Source organism: Zalophus californianus, chromosome 6, assembly GCF_009762305.2.
Source record: "Zalophus californianus isolate mZalCal1 chromosome 6, mZalCal1.pri.v2, whole genome shotgun sequence".
Taxonomy (NCBI): Eukaryota; Metazoa; Chordata; class Mammalia; order Carnivora; family Otariidae; genus Zalophus; species Zalophus californianus.
The window spans coordinates 22,134,747-22,150,523 of NC_045600.1; the positions used below are offsets into that span (position 1 = coordinate 22,134,747).

Below are 15,777 nucleotides of genomic sequence, written 5' to 3' on the forward strand. Positions count from 1 at the left end.
ATCTTTAGAGGAATATTCTCAGAAGTTCCACCTAACATACTTTGCTTTTATCTCATTGGCTAGGATATAGTGTCATGATCACCTGGCTGTAAAGGGGGTTGGTAATGTAGAATTTTATCTGGTAAGTAGTCTCAAATAGAATGGGGTTATGATATTAAGAAATAAGAATAGAGTAGAATGGATATTAGGCAAGTAACTGGTAGTCCCTGATATGGCTCCATAATATTCCTTAATGTGGTGGACTATAATTTATTTATTGTTGCACATTCATGTTTTCCCCACCTTTTCCATTATTATAGGCATGGTGTGATGAACCTCATTCTGTAAAATTTTTCATACATATACGTTCTTATGACCTATTTTAAAATATCTTCGCATTATTCTTTGTCTTTTAACTTGGTCAATAATAGTTTGTATGTAGAGTAGTATTTCCTTATCTACAGATTTTCCTTTGTGATTTTTTTCTGTTATATCCTTTAATTATCCATCCTCCAGAAGAGAGGAGTTAAATATTTACCTATCTTTGCTAGTAATTTTTTCATGATTTTATGCATTTTTATATGGGAACATATTTCACACATGTGAATTTGATTACACACATTATTTTTTAAATGACCCCTCAGAGGGCAAGGTCCAGATTGTAGTCTTATTTTTATCTCTAACACTAAGTACAGTACTTGGACCGACAGGTACATCATACCTGTAGTTTAATGAATGTGCACAGAATGAAGTTGTCTTCATGTACTTATTTCTTCAACTACGCCATCTCTATGTCTTTGCTTTACCCTGTTCCTGGCATCCTGTGTGTTTAAATCTTCATGCCATCTTCTTTTTACAATTAATATAGTCATTCTAGTGTTAGAAATTTCCCTAATGAAAGCTACATGACTAAGTTTTTTGCCAGTCACTTTGTAGTACAGAGTTGTGAAGTATGTGGGGGAAAATAAGGGAGGGATAGGAATGTGTGGACAGAGAGTACAGCCTTCACAGTTCTCCTCAAGGCAGGTTTATGGTTTGCTAATGAAGCTAAGCCTGATGCCCTTCACTTGCCATGTGTTTATATAGTCGTATATTTTTGCAAAGTTTACGTAAGTGAGGTGTTTTAACCACAATTGGTTAAATCAACTGTCTTTACATCCTGACTTTTATTCTTTCATACTTTTGTGTTCAGTGGTGTTGGAGAGCAGCAAATATTTTTAGTAGAAATGCATTTAGTTCAGGTTTAATGGGATGTATTTATGTTATTTGCAGTCACTTGTGCATAGTTAAGCTCTTGCTAGCTGTCCTGGTACGGAATTGTTTCTAGGAATATTTCCCTCTATAACAAATCACCTGATACTGTGACAGCAAAGTAGAGGAACAAAGGACTAATGATGTGATTGTGGAGGAAAAATAAGGTTGGAAATATATATAAAATCAGAAGCTTACTGCTGGATTATCCAAACGTACATGAAAGAACATTTGACATCCCTCCTAAAACTTTATATTGACTTTAATGAGTTATAAAGTTGAAAGAAAATCTTCTAAATGATCAATAAGAAGAAATTTTATTCCTGTTTGCAATTTTATATAAGACTATTATCTTTTTATTTGATAATATTATTTATTGTATTATGAAGAGATAATCAAAGAATGTACAGTCACAGAAATTTAAGAAATGTATCCTGTAGTTAATTAATAAAAAAATACTCTGCTATTTTTCTGGATTTTGTGATGTTTGTGGTATTTCTCAGCCTTTAAAAGTTTGTAATTTGTCATGATATCTTTTCAACATTCTGAATAAGTATTTACTTTTGTACCTAATTTTTGTATTTATAACTACATGTTCTTTTTCTTAAAGAGGGCCCTCTCAAACTATAGAAACTTCTGGCCTCATAAAACCTGCATTTATTCCTGTGTTCTCTTTTATGCTACCTTATTCACTACAAAGAACTGGTAAAGTACTCTCCAATTTGCAAGCCGAAGTCCTTGGATCTTCAAAGTCAACAAAACTCAAATCGCATGAAACTTCTATTTTCGGTAACAGTACTGCTCCTCTCTCTTTGGGGGTAGGTAGGATGAGGAAGAGGGAGACCAGAATTTTGGCAGGTGAAACTGCTTACCTGATCCTGATAATGACAAAGATTGCCAGCCTGTCAGGCTGGGACAGTCTCATCAATCTGTGTTTGAACTATTAGCACTGTCAGCTTCCTCCTAAAAGATGACAATTCAAGGGTAGCTTTCCTCACCTGCTGAAACTCCTTCAGTCAAAAGAGCAAAACACTTAATCAGAAGGAGGGGCAGGAATGCATATCTCTGGCAACAGAACTGGCCCCATCTACTTTCAGTCTACAGAGCTTCTTATACTAATTTTTGCATGACTGTGAAAGTGATCCTCAGCAGAAGTCCTCGACTTGCTGGTACAAGAGCTAGGGCAGGGCTTGCGTCCTCTGCCTTGGAAGGGAGTGGTTGTGATGCCAGGAATAGGAGGGTTACAACAACTTTGCCCAAATACTCTCACAAATGATGTCTGATTAAAATAACAACAATAAACACTTGCCCATATTTGTTTATACATGCATTATCTTTGCAGGATGAGCAGAAATGAATGGCTGGCTGAGGGTATTAAAAATGAAAACCAGCTATTAAGCTTTGCCCTCACTTGGTAATAGGAGGAAGACTGTAATGGACTGTCTTTTGGGGTTGTGAGGATTATTTAGATCTGAAAGCAGAGTTGTAATTTTTTGACCCTAATGCAAATAAAGTAGATGTCTAGAGAGTGTCATGTAACCCCTGGTATTATTAAAAAATAGTGTATTTACACGATTTGAAGAGAAATCACAGTGCAAGTTGAAACTTCTGGGAGTTCTGGTAGCTCAGATGGTGTTATTTCTATAAACTTTCACAAAAATCCATTCTGTCGATGGATTTAAAACATTTTGGTGCTTATAGATTTATTCTATTATTTTGAAAATAAAGAGCTGGGGGCACCTAGGTGGCTCAGTAGGTTGTCAACTCTTGATTTCGGCTCAGGTCATGATCTCCGGGTTGTGGGATCGAGCCTTGTATTGAGCTCCGAGCTCAGAGGGGAGTCTGCTTGAGCCTTTCTCTCCTTCTCCCTCTGCCCCTCCCCCTGTGCTCACTTGCTCACTCACTCTCTCTTAGATAAATAAGTAAATCTTTAAAAAAATATAAAGAGCTGAAAATCTGCTTCACAAGTTTCTGTTTCTTTTAAAGGTCATGATAGCTTATCTCTATCAGGAACCCTATCACCCATGTGCCTTAGTTTTATTTTTATCTGCTGTAGAAAGAACAAAGATCCCATTTTGGGGTGAAACAAGGGAAAAGCATCTCAATTGACCCTCTCCTAAGTCCTTTTCTCTTTACCTCCACTTCTAAATCACAGAGAGAATTAAAAATGTGCCTGCTGGCCACTTACATTAATGAAACTGCTAATGTCTGATGCAGGAACATCACCTCCATATGCTCTAGATACATATATGAATAGATGCACATCTGCCCTGAATGTCAGTGTAATCCATGTAAATCAAGGATTGGCTTTAAAATCCTCATTCCCAGAAACCTGAGTTAAGAAGTATTGAAGAGATATGGAACATGAACAAGCTGTCCTTTGGCCTCAAGATCAGACACAGAGTTGTCTGATTAAAAATAAACTCTCAATTGTTTTTTTAAAGAAATTTATCCTTACTGTTAAAGGGGTTCCTTATTGGCCTGCTTTACAGTTCTATGATTTCCTTTAAAGTAAGACCACTGTAAAAGAGTCATATTAGTTCCATTCTTTGTTTCTTATCTCATTTCAGCCACTTGGTTATATTCATTAGCATTTATGCTTGCTCTAAAACAGTTGTTTTCAACTAAGGGTAATTTTGTTCTCTGGAACATTTGACAATATCTGGAGACATTTTTGACTGGGGGATCAGGTAAGGTGTTGCAACTAGCATCTAGTAGGTAAAGATTAGGGATGCTGCTAAATATCCTACCATGCACAGGAAAACCAACAAAATGAAGAATTATCTGGCCCAAATTGTCAATAATGCTGAGTTTGAGAAACCCTGGTCTAAAACAGTGAACATAAAGTAGAAAAAGAGAAGTCTTTTTGATGATGATGTGTTGAAAAGTTTTTTAGGCAACCTGAAAATGCATCCCTTCTACCATGAGCTTCCAAGCCTCTTGTGCCATTGTTAATTATGGCTACCACAACTGGTTCAGGTAAAACAGATTCTGATTGCTGAACCCTATGTTCATTTTCACTGAGAAAGAGAAAATGGGTTGGGGTGGACATCTTCACCTCTGCTTGCTCTTCTGTGATGGAGTAATCTAATTGTTGTTTTAGAGGAATCAGGTAGGTATAAAATCTGCCATAGCTTAGGGCAAGTAAATGTATCTGTAATTTTTATAATTTCCATAAGTAAACTAGAGGTCTGATGTCCCTTGAATTTGTTGTTATGCAAAAATTCTTATCTATCACTATTAAGTAAATATTGGTTGTTTCAATTAGTAATACTACCTTATAGATTAAACTCATTATGGAAATAACAGATGACATTATTTAACAATTTTTTTACAGTCCATATGGATGACTAAAAGTAACTTTGTGGAATTGATAGGAATGTTTATGGAATAAATAATCACTGTTAATGTTGGAGGGGTTTTGACTGAATAAATCTAAGTGTTTTTGAGTTAAAGATCCATTATTGATTTGGAAAATCATACAACCATACTCATCCCATTGGCATATGTCTCTCCATTATGCTTAGACCTTGAAGAAAATCTAGTTTATTTGAATTCTGGAACCACTTCTGAATTTCACAACTACAGTGGGATATCAGAGGAAAACTAGAAAGATAATTGTAACACCAGAAATTTGGTCCTGTAATAAAGAGACTAAATAAATGAGCATTATTCATCCTATGTATATAACAGTGATATGAAGTTACTTAGAGTATGGAAGATTTCATAAAGGACAGAAATAAACTAGTATCTTTTCCTTTAGAAAGCAGAGCAAAAGAAAGTGAATGATTCACAAATTAGAAGGGATTATTTCCTGAGAGTGGGATGGTCAAATGTTGTTAACATGTTACTGAAGGAAGAATTGTCTCTTTTTTAGAGTTTTTAAAAACCAGAACACTTAATTTATGTTCAGTAGTTTAGATATTCTTTTAATTGTAGCCTGTGTCAGTTTCCAATGGCTGCCGTAACAGATTAGCACAAACTGGTTGGGTCTAGTCAATGGAAATTATTCTCTCACAGTTCCAGAGTCCAAAAGTCTGGTATCAGTATCTTTGGGCCACAAATCAAGGTATTTGTCAGGTCAAAGGTGGTAGGGAAGAATTCTTACTTTGCCTCCTTCAGCCTAAATTCCTTGGTTTGTGACCACAACACTCCAGTCTTCAAGACCAGCATCTTCAAATCTCTTTTTGCTGTCTTCTCATTGACTTTCGTGTGTGTGTATGTGTGTGTGTGTGTGTGTGTGTGTGCACACTTGTGTGTGAAATTTCCCTCTGCCTTCCTTTTACAAGAATCTGTGAGATGGCATTTAGGGTCCATCTGAATAATCCAGGATAATTTCCCCATCTAAAAGTCCTTGACATAATCACACCTGCAAAGACCCTTTTTCCAAATAAAGTAATACTTAATGGGTTTCAGGGATTAGGATTTAAGTTCTTTTTTCAGGAGGAGGGTCTTTTTTTTAGCCAGCCACACAAATTGAGGGATAAACTGGTTGCCTGCTTCGTGGGTACCTTCTAGCATTAGGATTTTGTGATCCAAAGATTGTGACCTTTGGAAATTTGCTTCATCCGTCCCTGAGCCTTGGTTTTCTCACTTATGAAATGAGCCTAATAATGGTATTTAGGCCAATAAGATTGTTACAAAGATTAAATGACTCAATACAATTAAAATATTTAGAAAAGTTACTGTTATATAAGAAGTTCTCAGTAAGTGTCAGCTATCAGTACTTGTTGGTGCTGTTTATGTTGATAAAAAAGGATTATGTGAGAAGATAACTGGGTACTTGCTCGGTGGCCTATGATATAATCCATATTTCTTTACTGTTACTTTATTTTGCTTTGACAAATTTAATGAAGGTGAGTCACAGAAGTGGTGACTTAGTGTCTACAGTATGTGTTTAATCTGTTTTGTGGAGTTCATTTAAATTTCTACAATAGGGACAGACTAAGTTAACCCCTATATTGAGAGGGCAACTCAGAAACCAAGTCTTATAGAGGTTCCCATTAAGAGCAATAGCTTTAGGAATAGCAGGGATGTAGTATTCTCTCAGAGAATAAATTATTCTATACTCTGAAAATGTTTGAGTCACGTTTTCAACTTTTTATGGACGTAAGTAAAATCTCAGATTTTTAGATTGTAAAAGAAATCCTTTCCTGCTAAATTTGAGTACCATCCTTAATAACTTGGCTTGTTTAATATCATTCTCCCATTCAAGTTAGCCTTTCTACCTGTAACACTTTAGATTGTCCTTTCCGCTCCCCCCATCATTATTGCAGTATAAGAACATCTAATTTGTTAGTAATAAAACAACATATTGTCTACAAAGCCTTTTCTAGCTAAAGGTATTACTGGGCTTTCTAGTGACATTCTATGTTCTCACACACATTAGGTTTCATCATTTTGAAGAAGGAACCACTGGGCGTATTGCATTAACTGGTAGGGGACATAATTTCTTCCAGGGGCTACATTAGGCCACTGACAGAGACAATGACAGGCCAGACTAAAAAATAATATTAATTTGTTTTCCATTATTAATATGATTTTAAAAAAATAAGATTTCAAATAATGTCAAGGGTGCACCAATGGGAATACTTCCATTTTTCTCTGTGCATTTCACCAAGAAATAACCATATATAAGTTCAAGTGCAGTTGCAATCTGTAGACCTTTTGACATTTGAAATACTATTAGGTTAAACAATATGAAATTGCTGTTTTAGTAGGTCAAAAAAGGTTGAACGTGGTGGTTTCATATAGTACAAAGTAAACAGACAGTACCCCTGTGAAGGAGCTCAATTTTCCAGAGCTATTAAATGAAAGTGGCTAGATGAAACATTCAAGTATATAAGGAAATTTTTGCATTTTCAAGTTACTGATATTTCTCCCAGTAAATATAAACTGGGTCCTGTTTCACATCCTTTACTTTAATGTCAATGATTATGGGAACATGCATTATTAAAGGAAGGGAAGTGAATGAAAGAAATTCATAGTAGGGAAAGCTAGGTAAACAGAAAACAATGAAAACTAAAGATTGTTACAAACTTTGTAATCATTTCTGTTTGACAATGTTTATCTCTTTAAATGTTTATCTTCTTACCCATTTTTATTTCATTTTTATGTGTCTCATAAAGTTGGATATCACTCAATGTTTAGCTCTTTGGTATCTGAACATGGAAAGCAGATTGCCCTGGCATTTTTATATACTGTAGGAAAAGAAAGTCATTTTCATTTATTGAGATTTATTATTTGAATATGTTTTCCAATATAGCAAAGCACACCTACAAAATTTAATGTACGTGCATATGCAAGTACACTATTCCAGCATAGCATCAGGTAAAATTTTATACTTTCTGTTGGAGAAGATGCAGGCACTCAAATAGATGCACACACTTCTGCCCTCCCACCCTCTGCACTTTCCCTTAGTGATCAGTGATATGGGGAAAGGTATTATATTTTCCATAAAACCCTCCAAACATTCATTCATCACTTTCTAGGCTGGGAGTTGTTCTGGAATGGTAAGTAGTTGGGAAGATGGAAAAATCTCTAATGGAAGAGATTATTACCTTTGGGGAATGTTTGATGACTCAGTGAAGGAGAATGACTTTAAGGAACAGGCACACAGTCCTATTATTATGGGTTTCACTAAGAAGTTAAGTTTTACATTCATATGATTTTTGTTTTTTATGGCAAATATCATGATTTTCTTGTATTAATGAAGCTTCCCTGTGAGAAATTTCACATTAAGAAACACATCAGCTTGTCATTGATCACTTCCATGAGTTCCTATTAGCTTTTGTTCTCCCATAATCGTCCAATTCTTATGACCTAGTTGGCAATTTCATGCTGTACCTTGTAGCACATTGCATTTGGGGATGGATGTAAATGAGTAAACTGAGACCACCTCATAATTTAAAAAGCAATCTCACTCTGAGTCAACATGTGTACTGCCTACCATTAAAAATGGGGGAAAAAAAGAAATGACTGGTTCAATAATTTATGAAAAATGTTACAGTTTTATTGTTTATGCATTTTTTTTTTTTTTTACAACACCCATCACTGTAGCACCAGGGTACTCAGACGAAAATTGGATTCAAGCTCAAAAACGATGGGGGAAGAATGTCTGTTTTCCATTTCTTTCTTAGCGGCTTGACATAAATGTCACAGTGAGTAAAAAGGTAGATATAAGAAAATAAATCAATTAGCTAGCTAATTTATATGATACTTTCTGTAGGCAAAGAGACATAACAGATATTTTGGGAAAATCAAAAAAACCTGAACTGAAGTTCCCTCAAAATTACATGGAAAGCAGGGAAGTACGTGAGGGTGATAGAGATCAAACAAGATTGATCCTGTGTTTATATCTGTTGAAGCTGTTGATGGATACACGGGATTCCTTATTCTTATCACTCTACTTTTGCATATGTTTGAATTTTTCCATAATAAGTTTTTCTAAAATCCCAGGATTTAACTATTTCCCAGCAGGAGTTAATACTCCAAATATGGAAATAAGAATGTTCATTTTTGCATGTATACTGCAGGCTCTATATTTCATAAATATTTACTATTTCCATAAAATCTTGATAACCACATCTTTCTTGCAGGAGCTTAACAAAATTTTCCAACTAGTAAACATATTCAATGTTTCTGACCCGGCATCCTATACACTATCAGGGTGATTTGTCATGAGAAGACAAAAGTAATAAAAATCACAAAGAACCAAGAGGGATACCCTAAGCTATAGACTAAAGAGAACTAGAAGAATGAAAATTTGGATTCTGAGTAACTCAACTTATTTTTCCTCTGTAGCAGCATAAAGGTTCCAAAGGCTACCATATTCGATCATCATTAATTTGGAATCTCAGTACGCTTTATGAGCTTGCCTTTGTGACGTACCTAGAGAACCTAAAAATGAATGGCTTGAAATCATACAAGTGTGGTAATGGAAGACTTAGAGTTGACCTCATTACTCTTATCCCCATCACTGATTATTCTTTAACTGGATGTGAACAGCATTATCAAGAAGAACTTCCTACCTTCCATGATATGCCCATAACATTCAGATATTAAGATTGAACTTGTACATACTAACTTTCAATTATACAAGGAGAGAAAAGATATATTTAGGTCCCTGTTCCTGGCTGTTAATCGTAGAATTTGTCAGAACAAAGTTTTAATCAAACTTTTTTTCATTTTGTGTAAACATAACAACTTTATCAAGAAAAGATTATCTATACCTAAATAACTTAGTCCCAAGGTAAAAAAAAAATACTATGTATGTATAACTCTAATAAAGATTATTTTATCAATAGTCTCTATTAGAGTAATACATAAACATTGTTTTGAACTTGTTCTTTATTATCAAATACCACATTTCTGAATTTGATTTTGCAGTACTATATCTAGTGTGGCTTCATTAACACTTTCTTGACTCTTATCCCACATAGAATTGGCTAATTCTTCTTTTATACCATACTCTACGCGGCAACTTTATTTATTATAGCACCTATACCATGAGTTCCCTTCTTTAGTTTGTCCCCCCCTACTGGACTCCAAATTTGTTTGAGACCAGTAATCCTTTTCATTGCCCAGCAAAATGACAAGCTCTTTGTAGGTTTTAATAAATGTTTGTTGTAAGTAGATTGGCAAATTAAATACATGTCTTCTGGTGGCTGATCTTTTGAGTGAATTTGAGCTTATTTTATTATGTAAGCAGATGATTTTGGCTTTTTCCTATCTCTTTTCTCACATGTCCCATATTCTTTCACTGGGGCTACACACAGAAGAGGAAAATATATTTTACCCACTGACTTCCAATTTCTCATCCTTTCATTGAACTAATCTCTATATTCTTTGTGTTTCTCTGCTTTCCCAGTATTTAATATATTAACTAATAGATCCAGTATCTATTACGATCAGGGAATCAAATGTTATTGAATGTGCACTGCCCCCCCAAACCCTTATTATATTCATTCATCTAAATCCATCCTTGTCTTCTATTTTTCTGCCTATTCCCTTTTCTCCCCCACCCCCATTGCCTCTTAATCCCTTCTATAAGAGTCATTTTGTTTAAAAAAACAAACAAACAACAAATAGCTTTGATAGCTCTTTTAAGACCCATAGTTCTGAGGTCCCATGGTAGGAGAGAAATATTTCTATGTCGGATGAGTAAACATTCTCTTAAATAAGATACAAAGTAGTTGGCAGGCACTGGATTTTGTTGAGGCTTCAGTTTGACAAACACATTGTCCATTAAAATGTCAGTGGTTTTCCTCCTTTGCTATTGAGCGTTTTTCTACCCCATTCTGGTCCAAAAAAGCTTAGGAGAGCAATTGTTTTCTAGGATCAGGGATATTTATGTAGATTTTCTTTCTAGTCTCCCTGGAATCATGGAAGATGCAGGAGTGGTTACATGGTGAATAATTTATAGAGTTAAGGAACATGCCTCTCCAAAGGGCTCTCAAACAGGTTCAGTTCGGGGTTGAGTCTGGTTAAAGATTCGGATTCATTATTATTATTTTTTAGGCACAGTTTGTGCATCCCTAATAACCACCATTACAGGTAATCTTTCCTGTTTCCACTAAGTAAACAAAGATTCCTTAAGGTCATTTAGAACAGGTTGGTAATTCATACTAAAATCAGATCTGGCCTGCTAGGGTTATTTTTTTCCAGAAGTTTTTACTAGAGGGAATCTGCTGATACAAAGAGGTCCAAATAAACTTACCAGCCAGGATTGCTTTTTATTTTGAATATTTTTAGAATGAGACTAAGTTTCTTAAAAACATGAATATATTAGCCACCAACAAGAGATAAGTATGGGAAGACAGCTTTAGCTCCATTTTGTAGGTAGAAGATCAATCCAGAGGTTTGTTTCTGATCCCATGGGCTTATATGGCCCCAGAAATAGATTCTGTCTCTGATTTAGAATAAGATATCTCTTGATAAGAGGTGAATGCCAATTTGCTGAGTGAGCTGGTATTATTTAACATTTATCAAGAAGAAATTGAGATACTAGGGCTAAGGAGTTCAGTGTCTTATATATGTGTATCATTTAGTTCATTACTGATACAAAAATCATGAAGGGTATTGGTTTTATTTTGGGAAAGCAGATTTTGAATGTTTAAATCATGATAGAAAATTCTCCTGAGAAAATAAAATAAGAGTACTCAGGAATTTGTACACATCTATTTTTAAAATAATCATTTAGCTAAGTGGTTGTGTCTTTATAAAAGACTATAAGGGTCCGTCTAATAAATAAGGCTGGATTTTAAAAATAGATTTGAATTTCATGCCTTATATTTTGTATGTAGAAAACAAACAAATGCTTTCCTGTCTACTACCTTTTAGAAAAGCATAAGGTTTTACTTAATTGTACAAAAAAATGTGTCTTCAAAATTGAAATGGAAACAGAGCAATAATTTATGATTATGGTATTCTGCCATTAGCCCTGTTGGATGGTTTTATGTATATGTTACATATTAACTTATTCTAAACTATTACTTTAAGAGCACCATGGGCTTAAAAAGGTTTTGAGAGGTTATCTTATTAGCCTCCCTCCCTCCCTTGGAAATAAGCCCACTGATAACATTTTCATAACCTCCCTTGGTAACATATCCCTTTGTATAGTCATCCTCATTGCAGGTATTTTATCCCCACATCAAATGTGGATTTTTTTTATGCTACAGTAATTCTATTAGTTTCACCATCTCCACTGAGATTAGAATACCTAGCTTATTTTCTCTATGCATTAGTGTCTACCAATTCTTGAGGAGTGGCATCCTTTGCTCTCAGTAGGAACAAGCTACTATTGCCTCTGGAATTGAATGAACCAGCATGAATCTTAATATATTTTGTCATGCTCTGTTCATGTACTCAGTATATGAGTGAGGCAATGTATAAGTGATTTTTTAAAAGGCAACTGTAAAACCATTTATAAAAAATGGCCTATTTTATTTTAAAACTTAATGTCAGCTGGTGGTTTCCTATGAGCTATAGAGTGGAACAAAGTAGAAGAAAAGCTGTTCCAAAGATGATGGCTTTTTGACCGTTTTCCTTTGTTTCTTTTGGTCTGCTGCACTGGGTCTAAGTTTTAGGGAGAATGAAGACATTGAGTCAAATTTTAGGAAAAGAAGATGAGTTCAATGTATTCATTTTGAGAGCTCCTTGTCCTGAAGGAATTCATCTTGGGTAATTTTACAGAATGTTCTTTTCTATTCTCCTGCCTTCCCCACCACCAACCTTAGGTGCCTCTAGAGGTTAATAAACTATTCTTGAAACTAACACTCAGAGAGCCTTGTAGCACCAGAGAGGTTTGGGCGGCTGGGGGGTGGGGATTGGCCATCAATTTAGATCTAGACCAGGTCAATAGTAAATGAAGGCTGTTGAAGCAGCTGATCTGTGGCCTCTGTGAAATGAGGTGGTGGCTTCCATCCAGTTTTTGGACAGCTGTCTTCCTCACAGAAAGCATTGCCACAATTGGCATTAATTGGCTCTCTTGCTCACAGCCTCCTGCAGACAGTTCATTGAAACTTCTCTTTTCTCCCTTCCTTTCTCCTCTCCACCCTCATCTTTCTTCTCTTCATTTCTGTTTCCCCTTCCTGTTGTCTCTTCCCTTTTCCTTTCCTTCTCTGTCTTACCAGTAGGTAGCCTGGAAACAAAAGAGTAGCAGCAGTTCCTGAGGGGAAAATGCATTAACACCTCAGCCTATGTTTTCTGCCAGGGCTTGCAAAGGGACCTAAGACCAGCTGTTGGGGTAGAATGCTCATACCTCCCACAGTGTCTGCCTTCTCTGCCCCAGCCCTAAGCTGCCTTGCTCAAGGTGTGTCAGAGTTTATTCTGGGGTTGTCTATTTTATCCACTGAGTTTCTTTCATCACAAGGCAGGGAACACGGCTGCGTTTGTAAAATGGATGGGCCAACAGGGAATTCTGAATGATTCAGTAGTGGTAGTACAAACCCTTCATTATAACTCCCTCTTGGGCACAACCAGGAGTTAGTAGAGATGGAAAGTCATGCAGTTTTTGATTCCCTTCTCTGATAAGGACTGCACTATTTGGGGAGTGATGTATATGGCAGTCATATTCCCAAACCCCAAACCAACACACCTGTCCTGACCAGACATTTTTTGATTTATAATCTATTTATTTGACAAATTTTTAATAAAAGAAGAATTAAACTCCATTTTTAAACTATATTTAACAAATTGTTTGAATTACAAGGAATAAAATTCTGTGAAACAAGACTTCTTAAAAATCCACAGCATGAATTATTAACTCCACAGCATTCTTTGGATGCACTTTGGCTCCTTCATAAAACAATAACGAGATATCAGTGATAGCTTCCACCCCTGAAATGTCCACGTCTGCTCTCAAGTTATCCACCTTCATGTCTCAATTTGAGTCAAAAAGTAGACCAAAGGAAGACTTACCTCTCATACTATTTCTCCAACCAGAAGGAAGCAACGATGGACATGATGCTCTCTTACTATAGAAAGAGAACACAATTAAACAATTTTACAGCATTTCTGAACTTCCTAAAAAACGCAAAGCATTTTGCCCCAAGATGCCTTTGTTTAGAATTTGAAACCTGTGTATAACATTGTATGGGGAAATTCAACCAACATGCCACACATTGGTTTGCAATTAGCTGATTACAATGTTGATTGCTAAGAACGCTTATACGGCCATGAAGATATCCAAACCTTTGAAATGACCATATGAAATCTAAACCAGGAGCTTGAATTGGGGCAATATTAAACAGATGTGAAATCCCAGATATCTTTTGCAAATTAGAAGGTAAAATAATTTAGCACAACTGCTTTTGGCAAGGGTTTTGATTTTCAGAGTATGACCAGGACCCACAAAATAGTTACATAAGAAAAAAAGTGAGATTCAGCTTTAGGGAAAATATCCTAGCATGAGCTCTGACTCTATAGACTTTGTGATCCACTTTGTCTCATCTATATGATGGACAAATCATTCTCTGTCACCGTATGTGTTATTTTTTTTACTTCATGGGTATAAAATTACTTGAAAACCAAAATGCTGAATACTGTTAATAATTATAGCAAGCAAACTGTGTGTAAAAAAATAGCTTTGGAGAAATGTAATTTCTAGAATGGAAAGATTGTCTAACAGGTAAAAGAATGGCTCTCAGTTTTGTGATTCATTTATTCATTTAAAAAAGTGATGGAAGAAATCTGAGAAATGATATGAAGAGGTTGGCTATGTGTCTATTTGTTCTTCTATTTTAAAAAAAAAAACCTCAAACACATCTGACTTCCAAAGAAAGAAGAGAAAGAAAGAAAGAAGGAAAGAAAGAAAGAGAAAGGAAAATAAAAAGACCAAAAAAAAAAAAAAGCCATTCTGATTTATAACCATTTGTAGTTTGGATGTGCCTTGAACTTTGCACTTAAAAAGAAAACATTTTTCTGATTTTCTACCAATCCCTCTCCTTAGCTTGCCATTTCTAACCATATCTTTCTCCTTGAAAGCAAAAGACAAGTGAGGAAGAATTGGTTTATAGCTGCTAAAGTCTCTGCCTTAAATGAGCACTGCTTTCATTCAAACAGGTCAAAATGAATGTCTGAGAAGGGGCGAGATTTTAAGGCTTGAACAATGAGTGGAAACATCATTTCCTGACTCCAGGCCTTCTGTCATTGTGGAGCGGGACTTCATCTGGCACTTTAGCTTTCCCTTCTACACTAGTTAAAATGCCATGTTGTCACTTCCCTCTCTTTTTGTCTTTTTTTCTTCAATAGGGACATTGAGAAGATTGAGAGAATGAATAGAGTAAATGGAGATCATGTATATGAATAAAATTCTTTAGCCAACAATGTATACTAGTCACAGGAAAAATATTCTTCTTTATGGTTTATATTCATTTCTCTAAGCTCTGAAATCTCTCAAAATTTAGTCCATGGAATATAAATCCAAGGTTCATAATGGGCTAAACTGATGAGAAAGATGAAAGAATCAGGTTTTTAAGATAATAGGGAATGGCCAGGGTTGTGTCAATGGGAAGGGCCACATCCAAGACCAGCCAGGTGTACAATTCTGGGGCACCGTAGTCATATCATATTGTATGTGAATGGTGCCCCCTAGTGTGGAGCAATGCATGCCCTGCCCATTGGTCCATTCAGTACATCCTCCTTGAATTTACTCCGTGCCAGGCATGGTTCTAACTGGTGGAAGATAGCAATAGAGAAAGCAGATAGGAATCCCCGGTCTCATGAAAACTAAAAGCATTCTGACTGTATTATTATTTTTTTAAAGGCAAAAAGCAATGGGCCAACCAAATAAAATGCATATATATATATATATGCAGAATTTGGCCCATTGGCCTACCAATTAATGACCCCTGCTCTAGGCTTTTAAATTATTTCTGTAATCTTGCAGGTTTAGCCACAGGGACAAAACACAGAAATGTACTGACCACAGGTTTGCATCTCCTGCTTAGCTCATGCTTAATGAGAGCACTGTGTACATAGAAAAGTTGGCTAATTAATTTTCAATTTAAATTCTGTAACCCCACCCCAGTGTCTGTACTTACTACT

General features: G+C 35.7%; 1 long non-coding RNA gene across 4 annotated transcripts in view; it reads right to left on the reverse strand.

Annotated features, from left to right (window-relative positions):
• Positions 1–15,777, reverse strand: part of LOC113910441 — a 126,882-nt gene that overhangs the window by 109,177 nt on the left and 1,928 nt on the right. For all 4 annotated transcript variants that reach the window (XR_003516042.1, XR_003516044.1, XR_003516043.1 and 1 more), the window contains exon 2: positions 13,651–13,706. This is a non-coding gene — a long non-coding RNA (uncharacterized LOC113910441). The remainder of the gene's footprint in view (positions 1–13,650; positions 13,707–15,777) is intronic.